Source organism: Lagopus muta, chromosome Z, assembly GCF_023343835.1.
Source record: "Lagopus muta isolate bLagMut1 chromosome Z, bLagMut1 primary, whole genome shotgun sequence".
In the NCBI taxonomy this organism is placed as follows: Eukaryota; Metazoa; Chordata; class Aves; order Galliformes; family Phasianidae; genus Lagopus; species Lagopus muta.
In genome coordinates this window covers 43,049,634-43,071,310 of record NC_064472.1, presented here as the reverse complement: position 1 = coordinate 43,071,310, position 21,677 = coordinate 43,049,634, and the positions used below count along the sequence as shown (strand labels likewise).

Genomic DNA, 21,677 nt, shown 5'->3' with positions numbered 1-21,677 from the left:
GGTTCTGGAGATTTCCAAGACAAGAGATTTCACAGCCTCTCCGAGTTACCTGTGGCAGGGCTTTTTCACTCACATGGTTAAAAAAGTAATTGTTGATATTCAGTTGTACCTCTAAGGCAATACTGGGTTATATTTTTGTCAATTTACCTTTTTGACTGAGACAATCACAAATGCAACTTGTCTTGGGCAAGTGAGGGGAGCACTGAGGAGTAGGCAGAATACCAGTTGATGTGGCTGTGGGACAGTATAAGCCAACTGTTTTCCAAAACGTTTGTCTGGATTTAATCAAGCTGCTACATTTAACACTTCAGCTGACAAGATCTACAACTGTCGGCTTTAGATACAAGATCCAGAAGCAATGTAAACTGACTGCAGCAGTAGCATGCAAGTCACTCAAGTGTAACACCACATGAGGGCAGTGACTCACTCAACTGCCCGCTTCTAAGTGCTACTATCTTTTTTCTTTTCTTTCTTCTTGCATGCATCTCTGTGAGAGACAGCAAAGATCACGTCTTTTGGCTATATTGAATGTATTTCTCTATTTTTAAACAAAGGTTTAATCATTACAGCAGCTGTTTTGTTTTTTTTCTTCATTATTACTCTACCCAGTGCATCACCAAGATGGAAGCTGCATCCTGTATCAGTACATCTATGCACGCTTCGAAAACATAATATCTACTCAGAAGAGAAAAAGACTCCATTCAGTCACCTGTTCAAAAATCATTTTGAGAAAACCTGGTTTTTGCTGTTTAGTTACATACACAGCTTGGAAAAATTCCATCTAAATTTCAAAAATGTCTCCTTCATAAAGCCATATTCCTTTGCGTCTGCTCTTACTTGCCACTTCAATAAAAATTTTCCATATTAAGTACTTTTAAATTATGCTATGTAGCATAATTAAAAGTGTTCTCTATGTATATTTTTGCATATTTAACTGGGAGACATTTCAAGCTAATGCAAAGGAAATGTCTTAGTACACATTTATTTCATACATTATGCTTACCTTGCATTACATCATTTACTTCTCAATTTCCAGATAACCTCTAGCACACTGCAGGTGTTATTTATAAACAGCAATTATAACACAATATGAATTACAACATAAGTGCACTGAAAGAACATCAACAGAAGGTAATGTAGAGGGAACTCCTCAAACTGCACTCAATAATTAAAAGCCTTCATAAGAAATCCCACATGAACTAAAAAAAAAAAAAAAAATCTCACGGCAGGCCAGGAAGGCTATAAAATTAAATTAATGGGAAGGTAAACTTCAGCCTCAAGATACTGTGTGTTCTGCATGCAAACCAGACCTCAAAAAACTTTCTCTTGAGACATGAGAACAAAATCTGAAGCTGTCTGGGATAGTCTGGAGCAAAAAGAGAGCAGCAGTGGGTGGCATTTTGCCTGCAGACGCAACATGATTTGAGGAACTCATCATTGCTGGTACAACACATCACTGTCCAAATTATCATTCAGTACAGCATTTGCACTATTACTGCAGGTTGAGGGGCTACTGAACTCCGTGTTAAAAGAACAGAATGGTGAAAGTATGGCTAACAGGACCCACCCTCTGTGGAAATGGCTCACAAATCTGGAAGCCAGTAGCATGTGCTGGCACAGCGTAAGGATTTCTTCTTTCATTTTCAGGTTTCCCCTTGACAGCATTTCCCTCCTCAAGACTGAAAATCTGCAGCCCAGTGGCTGGTATAGACACACTACTGATATGTACTTGAAGGTACCACCCAGCAGCATAGCAAATCTCAAGCCTCTTTAGTTGGCAAAATCCCTGCAGGAAATAATGCACACAACTGCCAAACAGTTGGATTGGTCTGTATCCAGATTACTAGCCTCCCTTCTTTCCTACTTCACAGAATATCTTGTCTGCTTCTATCACCCACAAATCTAATGCAGGAACAGAAGATCCTGTAATAAGAGCCATATGATCCTGTGCTAACAACTATAGCTTCCCAAATCAAAAAAACAGGTATAACTTGAAGAACTTCAAAAAGAAATAATATGCGTACTTGGTATAACATCTGAACTTCAAGCAAACATGGCCCTTCAGAATCCTGTCCCTCCACCACATTTTGAGACAAGAAAACTTGTATTTACCTGATAATTACTATAATTAATATATACTATAAATACTATAACATGTATCAGTATATATATGTTACGTACAATAATATTACTAAAGTAAAATAATTACTGATAAATAACATTTTAGAAAGGTACAGATTTTTAATTGCCTGGTGCCTTTAAAGTTTAAAGCAATACTTAGTACAAAAGGAGAGCACTTAAGAGGTACAAAGGTTACACATTTGTTTTATGTTGGTCATTCAGGCAAATCTAAGCAACAACTTGAGAATTCTGAAAATTTTCCTCTAGCTGAAGCATCAAAATGTAGGCTCAGGTAGACCACACAGCTTACTTAGGTGATCAAAAACACTTTCATCTGCTCAAGTCCCAGGATCTTTAGAAATAAATCTCATTTTGCACTCATAGAATCACATAGAATCACAGAATCACCAAGGTTGGAAAAGACCTTCAAGATCATCCAGTCCAACCGTTCACCTATTCCCAGTAGCTCCCAGTAAACCATGTCCCTCAACACATCATCCAGCCTTTCCTTGAACACCCCCAGGCTCGGAGACTCCACCACCTCCCTGGGCAGTCCATTCCAGTGCCTGACCACCCTTTCTGAAAAGTAATACTTCCTCATGTCCAGCCTGAATCTCCCCTGCTGTAGCTTGAAGCCATTCCCTCTGGTCCTATCACTAATGACACGAGAGAAGAGGCCGACCCCCAGCTCACTACAACCTCCCTTCAGGAAGTTATAGAGAGCAATGAGGTCTCCCCAGAGCCTCCTCTTCTCCAGGCTGAACATTCCCAGCTCCTTCAGCCTCTCCTCATATGGCCTGTGTTCCAGACCCCTCACCAGCTTTGTTGCCCTCCTTTGAACACATTCTAGGGCCTCAATATCTTTCTTGCAGTGAGTCACACTGCAGCCTTCCCAGAGCCATGAACTCTCCCTTGCCTGCTGCTCCATGCAGCTCAGGAAGGTAACACAGCAGGCCAATATCATCAGCATGTGTTAACTGGGAAGATCATGATGCAGAGCTCATACCCCTCAGTGCTGCCCCACCAATGAGGAACCTAATTCTAAACATGTGTGGTGCTTTTAAAAACGATGGTAGGTTTCACACCAGCTCTTCTGGGTTTTATTTCATGCTGAGGCAATGGCCAGAAGAACAATAGCCGCTTTGTTTGTACAGTAAAACAACGTGATACTGCCCAGATCACTCTGAATCACCAAATTGTGAAGTTTTACTGCACTATGTGAAATAGCTAGACTATCAACCCGAGCCACAAAGCATCAGATCTTAGAGATTTCCCTCTTCTATTTACCCATTTCCCCCTTCCATTCGCTCTCTCGAAACAGATGTCAGCTCCTTCATTAACTACATTCCATTAACAAGAAAAGCAGGCAGCCTGCTGATACAAACAGCAGCAGTGCACTCCTTTGGCTTTAGGCATGGAGACCACTGCCATGCTGCAGGCACCCCACTGCTCCTCACCACTCCTCTCTCTGCAGCCTGCTCCCCTGATGCCCAAATAGCCCCTACAGCCACCAGTATGGGGATCTGGGAGAGCACAGGCTGGGTGGCCCAACAGCCCACGGCTGGCAGTGGACAGGGGTCAGCAGAGACTCCTATCAGCCTCCAGAACGAAGCAGAAAGGAAAGCTAATTACAAGATGAAGCTTCATCTTGTAATACATGAGCAAGGGGAGAATGCTTTGTACTCAGTGTATTCATGACTCCTAGAAAGGGCACACTGTTCAAGGAGCAAGGCCTCCACACCCTGGTAGAGTACAAGGAGGCAGCAGAAAGACACCAAAACAAGCGTAAGTAGGACTGTTCTTCCAGCTGCTGCAGCCCCACAGGTGGCCCCACAACACAGCCACCCCTTCTGACCCATCCACAGCCGGGCCAGGCCTCAGCCCTGCAGCCCACAGCATCTCCTAGAGAACCCTCCTCTCCACATGGCCTCATCTGCTGCCCACTCACTCACCTCCTGCAGAAACTTTCTTGACTGATTTCAACAAACAAACAAGCTAATTAAGCACTTAGACCCTGACCACAATAATGAAATAGTCCAAAATATATATATATATATATATATATATATATATATATATATATATACACACGCGCATGTATGTATCTGCTTATACTGCAAGGCAATCTTCTCAAAATGCTTAAAAATTCCCCTCTCCTTTTTGTTTTGTCTTCTGTTCCCTATTAAGAAAAAGAATTGACATCTATAAAACATAACAGCAATCTCTCACTATTTAATACATTTGTGTTCCTATCCAAAACAGAGCTTTCAAAAACACTGATTATTCTGATGTCTTCTAAAAGGCAGATTTGTTCCTTGTTTGCTAACGCTGCAAAGCAAAATGCAAAATACATCCTATCGATTACAGATCTGGAGGGAGTGAGTTGCTTGTTTAATCAAGTGAGCTTTGCTGATGGTGATAAGCAAGGTACACTTAAAAATAAGCACAAATGGAAAAGCATTTACTAGTTATGCAACAGATATGCTGTCTTAGCAAAAACTAAAAGCATTAGCATGATTTAATAGCAATAACATGAAAAACTAGTAGTACATCCTAGAGCACAACCACAACTGAAGACTTTTTTACCTTTCATTTGTTCTTATAATATCAGCATGACTATTTGAAAAACATACTGATATTCAGCTGCTAGTTATTTATATAAACACAGACTGTTCTGTATATGCCAATATCAATCACTTCAAAGTCTGATGTCTTTGAAACACATCTCAAGATACGAACTAAAATGTTGCTCATTAGCAGCGTACACAAAGCAGCAACCTGTACAGCCACAATTTACACAATGCAAGTATCAAAGACTTAGGCATTATTTTTTTTATTGTTGCTATTATTTTTTCTTATCCTAACTATATGGCAATAGAAACCGTAAAATATCTGTACACAACACACCAACAAAAAGGAAGTTTCCCAGGCAGTCCCATGATAGCAGCACTGAGGTCCTTGGGCGTTTCTGTTCACAGAGACTACACCTCAACATGCGCAAGTATTCTGAAGCCACAGACAGGTGTTGAATTCAGGCTCCGACAGAAATTAAGACAACTTTTTAGAGAGAAGGGATCTCTCTGCGAAGCACATAGAAACATAAGAACTTTTACAATTAATCTCCATACAGAGAAAGTGACTCACAGTTGGATTAAAAAACTCAACCTGCTGAGTAATTCAAACAGCTTCATTGTTAGCTGTGACGGAATTACATCAGTCAATCAACAATGACAAAACTGTATAAGCCTCTCAGATTTGGATCCTGTACCACTAAACTTTACAAAACTGAAGCAATTATTTTCTGCTGCTATTAATTATTCCTTCTTGTAACAATTTAGTCGATAAAGAGACCTTTATCCTTTAAATAAGCTTTCAACTTCTGCTGAATAGCCAAAAATTAATTTCTTACCTTCAACCCAAGCTGCATGGCTGTTCTCACAGCTCTGTCACAAAGATAGTAGGAAATGGTTGCTTTGAGCCGTAGGCAATGGCTCGGATTTTGTCATCAACTAATGAGACTGTCACAAAAATAATGACCACACATCAACAGCCTACTGGATATCAGTCCATTCGCTGCTTGAAACTAGGTTTTGGATCAATAGTGAAACAATTCTTTTGTTTTAAGCATATGTTAAAAGACAGACTATGAAACATAACATTTAGCTGCACGCAGAGTTAGCCACCAGCCTTGAATGCTTCACCATGCCAATGTTAGAAAATGTTGGAAAACACGAGATCCCAAGACACAGAAAAATCAAAATAAACGCTCGGTGTTCCATAAGCTCCCCCCCTCTCCCGGCTCTCCCCCCTTTTCCCCCAGGGCCTTGGTTCTTGGTTAACATCTCTCTGGCTGGAAATAATTGCCTGCCTCCAAAAAGCATCTGGGACAGTGTTCACCCCTTAATCAGCAGAAAGACTTCTAAGCAACACAAGGCACTGCCACCTCCTCCCCAGAGTAATCGCACTGTCTCCACAAGGCAGTACTTGCGCCATCCAGAATTAAAGTGAATTCAGATGTGTTTCTCTGCCCTAATGAGAACCGTTTCCCTGCACAGCCCCCCTCCAGAGGCCCACTTCACACCACTATGCCAGCCACCTATCAGGACGTTTCTTATCAATACAGATACTTGCCAAGGGTCAATTAGCCCAGCTGGCATGCTGATCAAGGGAAAATCCATCTGTAGAGATAAACTAGGCTTGTGGTATACCTCAGTACATACATGCCGTCATTAATCAACTGTGTTATCTCTAACTTTTTTTTTTTTAATCACAGTGTAGCGTGGTAACACACCATAGTATGCATTACTATTTGCAAGTCCTCATGCCCTGGCAGAGGCAGGATTCCAATAAAACTACCCTAGATTTACAAATCATGGATGAATTTACAACAGAGGACATCTAAGCAGCTCTCTGCAGAAACAACTTAGAAAATAAAATTAGGTATCTACTTCTCAGTAAACTCGGGGGAGATAGAGAAAAACCAATGCTTGTAGGATTTATCAGTACACTTGCTGCAGATATGCCAAGAAATAGACTGTATGAATCCAAGTAGCACCAGTCTCAGCAGCTGCTGTAGATTCATTCTAGGATGTAATGTCAGCATCTAAAAAACTGCATAGCCATGTTCCTTCAAAATGGTCACTCTTTTTTCTGCATCACAGTTGGAAGATAAAATCTGAACATGATGTTCAACATCCTCACTCGAAAAGAGGCACCAAAATCATCTTTTTCTGGCAAGACATGACATGCTTAAACCCCATAATTGTTCCCTTTCATCCATGACTAATAAATTCTCATCGCTTGGTTTGTGAGACTGAGAGGAGGCCTCATGGCGGCTGCAGCTTCTCACAGGGAGGGAGGGGCAGCACTGAGCTCTGCTCTCTGTGACAATGAGAGGGGGAACAGCACAGAGCATCATCAGGGAGGATCAGATTGAGGGTTAGGGAAAAGGTTCTTCACCAGAGTGTGGTGGGCATGTGACAAGTTCCTCATGACAATGGGCACAGCCCCAAGTGTTAGAGCTCAAGGAGCATCTTGACAGCACTCTCAGACGTAGGGTTTGAATTTTGGTGTGACGTAGGGTTTGAATTTCTATGTGGAGCCAGAAGTTGGACTCGGTGATCCTTCAGGGTCCCTTCAAGCTCAGGATATTCTGCAACAGCCAGTTTTCTGTCCTTTGCATCAGTAACCTTAACCTTCTTAACAAACTAACAGCCAGAGCCCCTTTTCTACTTCATGCCTTTCACATCCATGTTTGCAGCAAGATTTAGAGGAAAGACATAACAGCTGACGACATGATGTAGCCAGACCAGACAGCTCACCTTTAACCTGCTACAGCTCCACTGCTGCTCCTCCTGTGGGGCTTACCTGCTTCTTGGTTCAAAACTTGCCACAAACTTCCTCCAGAAGGGACTGTCTTTCCCATGTGTTTTGATCTATAATCACTGCATGGCCCTTAAATGCTAACAGAGCACAACAGCTGTTCTGCTGCAGTAAAACAATCAATCATGACTGAATCTGATGGCTTCGGATACTTACAGGAAATTGAAATCATTAGTTAAGGAAGTGACAAACCATCCTTTCCCAGGCTTCAGAACCCTCCTCTGCACAAAAGGAACTACTTAGTGGTCATATTACTGTTAGATCAATGGAATGGAAATTTCAAGTTGTGTAGAACCTCATCGATGGCCTCTAGGAGACTGCAGCAAACTTCAGCTTGTTGTCACATGAAAATTTTAACAGCTGATGTTTCTGTCAAGTGGAGAAGATTAAACTACTGTTAGTCCAACCCATGTTAAAGACACACAGAAACCTTTAAGACTCTTCAAAAAACATCTGAAAAACAACTGAGAGCACACCTGGGTATTGAAAGTAATGAGTTTTGAAAAGAGAAGGAGACATCCTTGCTCTGGGAGATCAGAAATAAAAAGTTTTATATTCTTTAAGTGATGACACCGAACAGAGGAAAACCACGTAGAAGGATGTCGCTGCCAAGCCCAGACCCACAGCTGCTATGTGGCCACACTGTGTCTTTCACTGTATGCACACACCCTGCTGCTGGGTCAGTGTGACAAGCCTGGACAGTGTATGCCAATATGGGTGGCTATCTGCTGTACACAATTTTCAAGCAGCAAATGAATATGTATATTTTTCTTGGACAGTGCAGCATTAGGAATGCAAAGCAAAGGCAATCACTACATGCAATTCTGCTTTGTTCAAGGCATTAGAAATACTATGTATACAACCCAATTTACATGTCCTAGTCTCTGAAAATTAACTGAAGTACCTCCTTTGCTTACACATGTAAATTTCCAAACAGTTTGCTACCAAATTTGGATTAAAACAATTTCAAAGCAGTTTAGTATTAAAGTTTAAGGCCTGAATTCTAAGTCCTGTTGGAAATAATTATCTTTATAAGTAGCAGGTCCCCTTTTTATCAACTGCTTTGAAAAAGAGGAAGTGAAACATAAAGAATTAAAAATAAATTGTATTTTAGCAACCACTTTTTTTTCTTTAATTGAGCAGAAGTAATCATCTGGCTTTGTTACAATTTTGGCCTTCACATTCTTACACTTGAGACAATCCAGGAAAGAATAAAGCTGTTTGTTCCAATACATGCATTACCCACCTGGCATATTTTGATTCACAGCAGTACCAATAGTTCCACTGATGCATTTTCAAAAATTGACTGTTAGAAAGAAATGCAGCAGCTCAAAACTCGCTATTTTTTCTTTGTGAATGTTGACACATAGGCAATGATGCCTATTAATATCTATCTCATAGCAATAAAACATCATTGTTTCTCACTTCTAAGGAGAATTCTAATGTACGCCAGTGTTAAAAAGAGAGGCCTGTGAAATGCTGATGAGTTTACTGTCAGTATCTGATTAATTTTAAATCCAGGTATACCCCTGCAAAGAAAGGAAACTTCATAGGCGTTACTGTTTAAATAATTAACATAATCATAATGCCTGGATAACTAAATACAACATTTGAGTATCAATACCACATTTGCAATTCTGAACAAGTCTGCCTCAAGTGTACGTATTTGTTCCTGCTGTGCTCCAAGGATCTGCATGCTTCTATCACCAAGATTTTCCAAACATCATAGTTCACGCAAATTCAGAGATGCAGCAGCACCTTTCTAACTTCACGTGCATTTTCAGATCATGAAAAATTCAAGGGGATGAAGTTGTGCACATATAATATGGAACAAACTCAACACGTTTCAATATGCTTAATTGTTGGACAACTCAGTTCCCCATTTCTATAACTTTCCGTCTGGCTTTGAGGAAATGTCAAATAAACAATATTACTAGGAGTCTACTTTTCACTGTTCTTTCTCACTGCAATGAAACAATTTACAGACGCAAACACTTTCAAAGCTCCTACACACTCAAGATGGAGCTTTCAAATCTTATGAAATTGGATTTCAAGAGCCTAAAATACCAATTAAAATCTTAGCTGTGAATGTTACAGAAGCAAACTAACAAACCAGTTTATTAAACATAGCTGAACACCAGGAAAAAGCATCACAGTATGCACATTTTCTTGATTGCTACTGTTAGAAGTACAGTCAGGCACAAAAATATGTTTAATAATTAGCATTTCTTTCCTCAAGCTTTTGGTTTTTGTGGATTAAACACTACAACAAAATTACCTCAGAAAGAACGTCTGTGATTCCAGCTTTTACTGAAAGCATTCTTTAATCACAACACAAACGACTGCCCTCTTCAGAGGTGTAACTGGATACAGTCGTGGAGTGTTTTATTCAGGTGGAAAGGTAACTCGATCTAATGCTTGCTTGAGCCTTAAATGCAATTGTTTAACTAGTTAAAAATAATAGTTGTCAAAACAGCACCTCAGAAACTGAGAAAAAGCTCAGCAAAAGAAATCTAGAGATTTCATATTCAGATGGGTTTTGTCAGTAACTAAATTCTGGCATCCATTTTCCAGCCAACTTACACTAAAGCCTTCCTCCTTGTATAACAGAGATTCCACTTGGCTGGTCCCAGGGATCCTGTCAGACAGTACTTCCCTGGAGTACTGATCATGTGAAGCTCCAACCAGGCTTTTCCTGCCCCACCTGCACAGCAGTCAAGTCTTTGGCCAGTGATCAAGACCCGTGATTCCTAAGAAAAGCACTGGATGTGAACCTCAGAGAACAGGAGCTTCGCTCTGTTGAATCTTGCCTTCCCCACCATAAGCAGAGTGATCCCATGCAGGAACTCATGTGGTGCACAGCTGGAACACCAAACCTATAGTTACGTCACTGCTGAACAAGCTGTCACCTCATCATATCTCACTACTACAAATCTTACTCATCAGCAGCACTTTAAGGCTTGTCCATCCAGTACATTTAAAGCCAAACGTCTATAAAGACCCTGAACCAGAGACACTTATATATGAGGGAGCAACTCCTTAATGCCACTCTGGATGAGGTTTTGTGCATCTCAGTCTGGAGATGTCCTGCCTGTGGCAGGCAGTTGGATTAGGTAATCTGTACAGTCCATTCCTACCCAAGCTACTATGTGGCTTTGTCATTCTATGATTTAGCTCTGTCCAGCCTGCAACCAGGACACTCACCATATCAATACAACAAGACACTCGGAAAATCTGGAAGTACTCAAGCACTGTAAACCTAGTCCCCTTCAGCAGAGCCCTTTGTCAGATTCTGGAGGATGCCCAGCTGTGTCATTCAGCACAGCTCTTCAACCCACCCCCTCCTCCACACATCAGCCACAGTCATGCTCCTCTCCATACCACCAGCACTTTTCCTGAGGGGAAACAGTGTAAAAGTTCCTGCTTAATCTTTATAAGAAGCCGTGTGAGCTGCAGAATGGTGTAAAATGCTGATAATGGTGTAAGATGATGTGTAAAACTGCAAATGAATAGTGACTGTAAAGGTAGGAAGGAAAAAAATAGAATAAGAAAGTAAGACAAGGCTGCCCAAGGAGGTGGCTGTCACCATCACTGGAGCTGTTGAACTAAGGGGACATGGTTCAGGAGGGAAATGTTAGTGATAGGTGAACACTTGGACTATCTGATCTCTAATCTTGGTGATTCTATGATTCCAATGCAAAAAAAGTAAAAAATAAAATCACTGTGAAGCACAGCATCGTCATCTAAGTCTGTGCAACAAAAAAACAGAGCTGAGTCCTCTCAGGACTAGTAACAACCATACTCTCACAGTCCTACTAAATGAGCAGCTCAGTTATAAAATATGCACTAGATCACAACACATATCTTCCTATACTGTAAAAGGAAGCATAAGAAATGCAACATAACATACGGTACCAAACTGTCGACACTAGTAGGTACACATTTCAACACGCAGGAACCCTTTGACTGTTTCCTGAGACAGAACTTCACAGGTTTCATTCCCTGGATACTCAGAAAGACAACTGACTAACTCTAAATCAATCCTCTGATTCACTAGAGTGGTGGGAAGCGTCATAACTGTCAATGATCTGTCTGATGTATGGTCTTGACATCACAGAATCGCTCAGATTGCAAAAGACCTTAAAGATCATCAAGTCCAACCACAACCTAACCATACTACCTTAACAACCCTCTAGATCATGTCCCTGAGCACCACATCCAAATGGTTTTTAAACAGATCCAGAGATGGTGACTCAACCACCTCTCTGGGGAACCTATTCCAGTGCCTAACAACCTTTCAGAAAAGAAGTTTTTCCTGATACCAACCTAAACCTTCCCTGGTGCAACTTGAGGCCATTTCCCCTCCCCTGTCACCTGTCACCAGTGAGAAGAGACCAACCCTGCTCTCGCTGCAATCACCTTTTAGGCATTTGAAGAGAGCAGTAAGGTCTCCCCTCCCTCAGCCTCCTCTTTCCCAGACTAAACAGCCCCAGTTCCTTCAGACACTCCTCATAGGGCATATTCTCCAAGCCCTTCAGCATCCCTGTTACCCTTCTTTGGACCTGCTCCAGCACCTCACTGTCCTTTCTGTACTGAGGTGCCCAAAACTGAACACAATACTCAAGGTGGGGCCTCACCAGTGCCGAGTATAAGGGCAGAATTACTTCCCTAGTCCTGCTGACTACAGCATTCCTGACACAAGCCAGGATGCCACTGGCCTTCCTGGCCACCTGGGCACCCTGCTGGCTCATGTTAAGCCCACTGTCCATCAGTACACCAAGGTCCCTTTCCATCATACAGCTTTCCAGCCATTCCTCCCCAAGCCTGTAGGGTTGACTGGGATTGTTGTGACCAAAATGCAGGACTCAACTCTTGGCCTATTGAAACTCATGCAGTTTACCTTGGCCCATCGATCCAGTCTATCCAGGTCCCTCTGCAGTGCCTTTCTCCCCTCAGGCACATCAACATTCCCTCCCAACTTGGTGTCGTCTGCAAACTTACTGAGAGTGCACTCAATCCCTTTGTCAAGATCATTAGTAAGGATGTTAAATAGAAGCAGCCCAAGTACCAAGCCCCAGGGGACACCACTCGTGACCGGCCGCCAAGTGGATTTAATCTTTGGGGAGAGCCATCCAGCCAGTATTTCACCCAGAGGAGTGTATGCCCAGCATGCTTTGTGTATGCTGCTGTCTTTCAAAAGCAGATTTAGACCCCAAAACATACGCCCAAGGCAACATATTATCAAAAATCATCTTTTTCTAATTACATAGCACAGACAGAAGTACTTCCTCATATCAGAACTCTTATGTAGTCTCTATTAACTTTCCACAGTAACCAACCAGGTTTTTCAATAACAAAAGCCTTCTTGAGGAATTTTAGGAGCTGGTTCTAGGGGCAAAGAACAGCACTAATACTTCCCCATGGTCCCAAGAGAAGCAGCACAGCCTTAGAAATCTGGAAAAAGCAGTTATCTGCAGCTGTTAAATTCTGTTTTGGCACCCCTATTCATCCCCATCCATTTAGTCTATCCATCAGCAACTACCAGGCTTACCAGTGTCTATAAAACTGCCTGCTAAAAGTAAAGAGGTGGTGTGACATGGGAGAAAAATTCAGCACAGAGTCCTAGCAGAATAGCTCACTAGGTCTGTGATGTTCAGTCATTGCGCCAGTCACCACCTTTATCTTCCTGTATCATCACTATGGACTAGTTCGAAGCAAAACCAAATGTCAGTGGCCCAAAGCAAAGGCACAGAAGAAATAAGAGCTTTTCTTCATCCCTCTTCAGAGCTCCCATTTGGCTAGTCCTGAAATCAAGGCACAGTTTTCAATAGCATTACTCTGGAATCCGCTCACATATTCAGTATTTCCTCCATCTTCCCAGGAATGCATGAAAAACAGAGGCAGGTGAGAGGCAGGAGAGATTAAAAAGAAAACAGAAAAATATAACAGAAATTATTCCAGCTGCCAGAAACCTCCAGAAAGCACAATGTGCTGCACACGACCCCTACACGTGAGAACACCTGACCTAGATGAAGAGTATTGCTGCCCCAGCATGGCTGTGGAGCACAAAGAATCTGAAGAACATGTAAGTGGGGCAAGGAGGGAGGTGCACCAGGCATTCAAATGCTCTTCTGCACAACACATATGCTGTTAGCCAGCCTCTGTTCTGGCAATCACAGCTAGCTCTCCCCTCTAACAAGGCTTTTGTGCATCACTGCAATCCCTGTACAACTTCAGAGACTGTAATTTATGATCTATTTCATGTTCCTTCCCATTAGAACTCAGTTTATTCAACACAAAAATAGTGGTTTTCCTCAAACCTTTACCAGAGACACAAATCTCCTTGCATAAGGGACTTCAAGTACAATTTTGGTGCAAAATACAATGTAAATAAACAGTAACTAAATTGGTGGATTGGTGATGTCAGCCCAGCTATGATAAAAGTCAGACTGTTATCTTCAGAACATGATGCCTGCTGCAAAATGTCATCTCAAGGCCCATCAAATGGGGAAGGGGCAGCTGCACTCCATATAAAACTTTCACATTCCAAGGAATGTAAATAAGGGATATCGTTAAAACAAAAGTTTTAACAATAGTTACTTAAGAGCTCTACATTTGTAATGTTTAAAAGGTTCTCCCTTTCTGTATCTTTAATCAAAGGTTATAAATAAATGACAGCTGTCACCATGGATACACGCTGTCCAGGCTCTCTCTGCGGGAACCTCAAACCCTCATCACCACTGAGAGTTACACGATGTGGGGTCACGTTAACACATCTGACTCCCAGAGCCCATTTGTTGTGCAGAAATTAGTGCAGCTGACTAGCTTCACCTCCTGCCAGCAAACATTAACTGCTACTGCTGACCCAGCGTCCTCCTGCATTCACCCCTTCCTCAAGGTGCCCTGACCCACCCCCCGCACCACTGCTTCTCAACAGCACTCAGATCCCCAGTGCACACAACACTCATTGCAAACCCCAGCCTATCAGACACCTCACCTGGACAAAAGCTTTGTTCCATAATGTACTAAAAAACTGTTGCTAACACTACTGAAGTACAACACATTTCCATCCTATTCTTAATAATGAAGGTATAGCTATGAAGAAAAACAAAGGCAAACATGCAGTCACAGGAACAGAACTCATATAAAAGCCAGAAAGTAAATTAAAGAACAGAAGACAGGCTCTGAATAATGGTTACTGTTTTCCCCTGGCAATTGTCAGTACTAAAGCAGGAAAGAAAAGTTCTTTAAAATTTTTAGGGAGGGAGGAGAAGAGAAAAAGAAATCAACCATTTGAAAATATTTACATATCGATATCTCCATACTGCAGGCAAACACTAATTCAAGCTTTAAATATAGGTATTTAATTCACATACTGTGTATTATATGAGTCAGAGATTTATTTCATACAAACTCACCAATTAAACGATGAATTCCTCAGACACATTAAATATGTGAGAATCAAAATACACTGTTACTTCTTTTGAGTGTTTGAAAAAATATATTTATTTCAGTAGCATTAACTCCTGGTTGAATACCTAGTCAAATATCTTAAACAGCTAATATGCTGTAAATGTACACATATGGATAGGGTTTTCTTCAGTATTGTTTAATTCTTTTGGGAGATAGAATTGCACAGAGGAAATCTCTTATGCCTGTCTTACATATTTATCACAGAATCCCTCAAAACGAATTCCTGTGCAAAGGAAGTGAAATGAAAAGGCTCTTACGTGCCTCACTTACCTAGCAGATAATCAGGATGACCTTTCAAAGCAGTTTATCAATTCCAATGACACTTAAAGTAAAACTGCAGTCAGATTCAACTGAAGAGTGAATTTATCTCAGTTGAGGTAAGCACCTGGACTTGCAGTAGCAGATTTTTAACAACTCTAATAATTTCAAAAAGAGAAAGATAAGCATTCTCTATCACCAAAATAAGACCAGATTTGAACAGGAAAAATAATGTAATTCACACTCCTGATCAAAGAACAGATACTTTTCAGTGACTAATTTTTTTTTTCTAAACCACTTTTATCAGTGGCATTAATTTTCTTTACACTCGCAGCTGTGATGGACAATTCATTTTCTGACAGATGGATCCTTCAAGTAGAGTAGGTCTGAAGAACAAATAAGGAGGGTGATCTGTGTGTGCATACATTCACATACTTAACAAACCCTTCATAATCACACCACTGCTGACTCAAAACCAGAATGCATAATATTTTGCCTCAGTCATTTTATGCCTTTTTTGATTAAAAAAACAAACAAAAAAAACCAACAAACAAGTGTGTGAGAGAAGGGATCTTTACCAGCACAGCATCACTCCAGCAATTTCCACATCCACAATGGCACACCAGAGCATCTCTGATCCACCATCTCAGCACTGTTACTGCAGTGCTTCAGGGAAGACAGGATGTCTACAGCTGCACAGATCCTGTGCAGGGTGGGAGCCACCCACAGCTAACTCCTGCCTGCAGCAGCCCCTCCATCTTTAGATGCACTGCAGACACTCCTTGCTGCACCCAAATTAAACACAGACTTAGACAGAAATGTCTCTCACCACCCACAATACAACGTCTGGCAACAATTACAGAGGTTACTAAGGAAATCCAAGCTGGGGCTTACAGAGAAGCACAGTAAATGCCATATTTGATTAAACTGGAAAAAGGCTCAATGTCCAAAAGCATGCCTGCACTCCCATCCCTCTTCCAGCCATATCACCTGCACATAGAGAAGAACTTCTCCTGCCACAATCCCTACCCTCCTGGCATCTAAGTGAGCAGGCCCATGGGGAACCCAGAAAACTCATCTGGCCTCATCATGTGCTCTGCTCATCTGAACAATTGGAGCTTTGTTCTCGCATGTGATCCAATAAGTAGTTTCTGAATTGCACACAGACACCTACAGATAAGGTAAGGATATGGAAGGGTATCTTAAAAATGCAGTACTGACACGTGTTCTCATCATTCCAGATTAAGTAATCAGAGGTCCCAAAAACTGAGCAGTGCTATATCCACGTGCACTCCTGGCACAGAAGGTTTGTTCTTCCTGTGACTATGGGTTACAACACCATGCTGGACAGAAACAAGTCCCCAAACTCCTGAGCCCTCATATAGATCTCCAACAGGATAAAACAGTTCTAAGCTCTGCAAGAAACAGCCAGCTCCTCCTGAAGCGCTTTCAACTTGGGGACTTTGCTACTACAAACCTACGCACACCTAAGCACAGCCTGTAGACTTGGTTCAAGGCAGTCATGGGATGCTTCTTTACAAAAAGAAATGTGTATGGCTCCATTCCCCTCCAAATCTATTAAATCTGAAAGGAGAGAACTCAAGCATGAACCCAAGACCTTTCATGTCTCTAAGTCTGCTGCCTACACCCCATACTGTTCTTCCAGTAACAGCCAACTGTAATACACTATCTCTTCCAGTGCAAATGAGAACGAAGACATGCTAAAAAAAAAAAGAAGTTACTCTCCGTTTTTCAGCATGTTCCTTTGTATAGACAATGACAAAGCTCATAGGGTATCATATGTTTATGAAATAAATAAATAAATCAAGCACAACTAAGCGTGTGTATATATGTATATATATATATATATATATATATATATATATATATATATATATATATATATATATATATAAAGTAATCATTTTGAAGCAAGAATAATGCCTGCTTTATATCAAGGGAAGGAGGAAAGACTCAAAAAAAGTGCAGCTAAAGCCTGCCCCTGAAAACTACTCCCAAACAAAGCGGGAACTGTAATCACTTTTCATGTTCTCACCCCACCCTGATAACCACGCAGTGGGCAGTGACACAGGGACAGGAAGGCTTCTTCTCACCTCGCGGCACCACAGCAGCCCGAGCATGGCACCTGGGGCACTGCTTTCCTGCTCCCAGTCTGCCAACCCCAAATATTTCCCAGTCACCTCCCTGAACGTGCTCCACCAATAAGGGATCTGCTAGGTAAGCACAGTGGCGTGTAGGGGCACACCGATGGCGAGCCATCACCTTCCTTCCCACCAACCCACACCACGCTACAGGACTGAGAGCCAAACACAGACCACCCATCCTCACTGAGAGGCCACACTGGTTCTACAACACAACGTTCAATCCTCTTTGGCCTCCCTCATATACAGGCTAATACTAATTTTTTAAGAGGATCAATGCAGAAAATGCCTACTGGATAATGAGTTCAGTGTTGCACATGAGCAGAGGGAAAGAAACCGTGGAAGAGGAGGTAGACAGCAAGATGCAAGATTCTGCATCATTAACAAAACTTGAGAACTCAATACATGAGCCACAATTATCTTCATTTATTGTCCTCAGAACAGTTTGTTGCATCCTCACAGCTACAGTTCAAGTTTCCGTTAATTTGCCACCTGTTTTGTTTCTCTGTATGTACTGTAAGTACATAAGTACTGCTGTTTCATGCTTTAACACACTTACTGTAACCATAGCACTGCCAACACACTTTACTTCTCTCACCATCCCCTCATTTAAAAAAAAAAAACAAAAAAAAAAAACCTAACAGGATCAAAGCAACTTCCTACTAATGTATTCCTGCCATTTCCGTAAGTCTGGTTCTGCTCCCAGCTCTGCCTGCTGCACTTCACAGGGCAGGAGAACCCTCTGCATGGAAGCCACAGCAGTATCCCTGGGCCTCACAAGGCTCTGTGCATGTTGATGTCAACAGGCAGTTCTTCATCTACCCATCCCTGAGCACCGGACCTAGTGAGACCAGCAGGACTTTCCCATGCTTCTTAGTGAACATCCACTGTCTGCCTGGACACACTTGATCATCATCAAAGAAACAGACAGGGAGAAAGCCGAGAGGCAGAACTTCAGAGAGAGAACAACCAGATACAGCAGCTAGAGGTGCCATCAGCTCCACACATACCTCCAGCTACCCAAATGGACAGCCACATTTCCTTTCAGTTAACTAAGGGCAATGCATAGCATCAGGCACAACAAAGAGCAGCTACAAAGCATGCAACAACACTGCATCAAGAAGGATCTCAACTCTGTAACTGCCAGCAAAGGAATTTACATGTATATACTAAAATAAAATAAGACTCGTCTGTGAACACTGATGGGAAATGTTTTATTTTCTTAAAATTTACAAAAACCATCTTCCAGCATCAGTGACATGAGCTCTTATTTTTCCTGAAGACAATTAAAAACTTAAAGAAAACATCTGAAGAGTACAAAAATAATACAAAACTTGGGAGCTTTCCTGTCATAGTTACTGCCTGTGAAGATCCCAGCTCTGGAAGATACCCTCAGAAGCAGAGCAAAGCACCACCATTTACCCTTGCAAAATACATGTCAGAAGGAAAAACTGAATCCAAGGATAGCAGTCCAGGTCAGAAATTAACTTTTGCACATCTGAGATAGAACTGCTCCAACTGCAGCTCCACATAGAACAGCCAAGCAACCTGGTTGTGAAGCCATGAGGCTGCAGACTTCCCCACAGTTCCTTTTATACCCACAGAGGGCCATGCGGAGCCACCACACCATACCTCAGCTGCCCAGGAGGCAGCCATTAGAAAGCAGAAGGCACCATATTTCCCCTTCATCCTCATGGGACCCATATCATAGAATTACAGAATATCCTGAGTTGGAAGGGACCCATAAGGATCATCAAGTCCAACTTCAAAGAGGACTGGCCATGAAAAATAGAAAGTCCGGTTGTCTGGAAGTGTAAAGCCACAATATTTGGTGTCACACGGTTGCAGCCATGCAGTCCTACTGCCAGAAGGTTTAAGACAGTAGCTGTTTACTCTGGGGGAGGAAAGAGTACTGAATCATAACACCAGCAGAGAAGGCAGCATAGCACAGCCTTTCATGGCCATTTCCAAGCACACCTCTACCTACACTGTCCAGAACAGCTATGAGACAGTTTGCCAGCCCTGAAACAAACCCATTCTCAATAAACACTGATCTCAAATGCTTAATTCACTGTGGAAGGAGCAGTCACAGCCATCACCAGCTACAATGGCTTCTGTTTCTTTTTTGAGAAAAAACAAACAAACAAAAAAAAAAAAAACAAAAAAAACAAAAAAAAACAAAAACAAAACAAAACAAAAAAACCAAAAAACTAGAGCAGCCTGATTTCAATGGGGCTGAGGGCACAGTGCATTCACCAGCCCCTCTGCAGCTCCCTGAGCACTGCAAGGTGTGCAGAATGATAGCTTTCCCGGAGCAGTCCACTGGAGACAGGCCTTACCTGCATGTGCACAACCAGCTCCCTCCTCACAGCCAGCGTACATACAGAAACCTGCTTCCTCACTGCTCAACCCCGTTAGCAGAACAGGGCCAACTGCACAACACCTGGACTGTCTAAAAAACGCCCCTGAATATGATGGACCTGACTGCTGCACTGATATCCAGAGCCCACCAGAAATGAAGGGGTACAAGAGCTCAGAGATGGCCGCTGAGCTAAAAGCATCTGGCAAAAACAAAAACAAGCTGTAATGCGGGAACCTCTTTCTGCCTCAGACCAGAAGCACATATAGGAAAAGCCTTCCAAGCCACAGAACAGTCGCCAAGCTCCTGTTCTCCCAGCAGCTGCCACAGAGAAGAAACAAGGGCATCACAGGGCCTGCTCCATCTCTCACACTCAGAACTCTGTGCTCTAGGTCTTCATACACTCATAAACATGTCCTGCCCAAAAGCCCATAGCCCTATAGCTCCACTTAAAACCTGCAGGGACGAGTAGTGATATACAGACAGGAAGTCCTGACGTCATTGTACCCATCACACCCATGCACACTCAGCACCTCGATTCAAACCTGATTTGAACCTTCCTGACAGCTGAGAAATAGAGCAACACGTAAGAGCCGTTCACATACACACGGCCGGTTCCCACGGCCAGCACCACGCGTAATAAGGAGCAAGCTGCTGACCCGCAGGACCCTCCGCCAGGCCGGCACGCGGCAGGGGTGGGCGGGGGAGCCCCGCAGGCCGGCCGCGCCTCGATCCCCGTGCTCCTCAGCGCCGCTGCAGCAGCAGGTGCAGTGCCTGCCCGCAGGCCCACAAGCAGGGCACACGGCCACGGCCCATGACCGCTCCCAACCTTCCCAGCTCCACGCCTGCACGCGTCCCGTCGTGCTCCGGGAACGCTCCGCAGGTACCGTGGCGTCGCGATCCCGCCCGCCCGCGAGGCCGAGACACCCACCTTGGAGGCGCAGGGCCGCGGGGAGAGGAGAAGCGAAGCGCGGCGCAGCCCGGCGGCGGCGCGGTCGCTTTGCTCCGGCCCCTGACTGCGACACTGCCTCCGCCTCCCCGGCCCGTCCCTCAGCCCGACCGCGCACCTACCTGCGGCGGAAAGGTACCTCACCCGGCCCCCGCCCGCCTCGGCGCCTCCTACTAGGAGCCCTCCTCCCGCTCCGGGTGGGGAAGGGGCGGGACAGGGATGAGCGGGGGAGAATGGGGGAGGAGAAGGGGGAGGGAGAGGAGGAGGAGAAGGGGGAGGGCCCTGCGCCGCGTGGAATGAAGTTGGGGTCGCCTTTCGCTATGGCGGGTGGAGCTATAGCTTCCCCTGCTGTATGTGTTTGAGAAACACCATTAGAACGGTGTTACTCAGGAAATGAAGTCTCTTAAAAGCACAAGGCTGCTTTGGTAATTTACGAGAAAGAGAGTTTTCATGCACGGCAAGACCTGGACGTTGAGATATTTCGAGGCTGTTAACAGCGCCATGATCATTGCATGCCTTACACAGCAAAAGCCACTTCCTCTCACTGTCTCATTGCCTTTCCCAGGTGGTGGTTTTACTTGGGCCCTGGGCTGTCATCACACCAACACCCAGCACAACCACATTGAATGGTGGCCTAGTGAAGCCAAGAAAACAACAAAGTAACTCCAGTGAGTTATGTCAGGCAGATATTCCTTTTATTACGGTGCTGGGTTCATGGTGATCACTCCACCAGCATGCACACTGAGGGAAGCAGTGACTACATATTTAAAGGTCTAACATATACATACATATTCATTAAATTCCACGGACATGGGCAGAAATTTCAAGAAATAACTAATTTCTATGGTGGTCGTGGGATGAAGGATGAAGTCATTTTCACTGTAAATTTCCAACTGTTAATAGGCATGGAGGTAGCCCAAACTAGCTCCCACTGATGTTATGTTGAGCAGAAGCATCTGTTTTGCCATCTTAT

At 43.1% G+C, this 21,677-nt stretch overlaps 1 protein-coding gene across 11 annotated transcripts in view; it reads right to left on the bottom strand.

Annotated features, from left to right (window-relative positions):
- The window catches only part of SEMA4D (semaphorin 4D), a 99,087-nt gene extending 78,148 nt beyond the window's left edge, over positions 1-20,939 (bottom strand). For 8 of the 11 annotated variants that reach the window (XM_048932146.1, XM_048932147.1, XM_048932148.1 and 5 more), the window contains exon 1: positions 20,827-20,939. The gene's annotated coding sequence lies outside the window, so the exon portion shown is untranslated. Of the gene's footprint in view, positions 1-20,686; positions 20,800-20,826 lie in introns of those variants that run through there. The other 3 variants (XM_048932141.1, XM_048932139.1, XM_048932144.1) reach the window with 2 other exon arrangements.
- Positions 20,940-21,677: the final 738 nt, after the last annotated feature.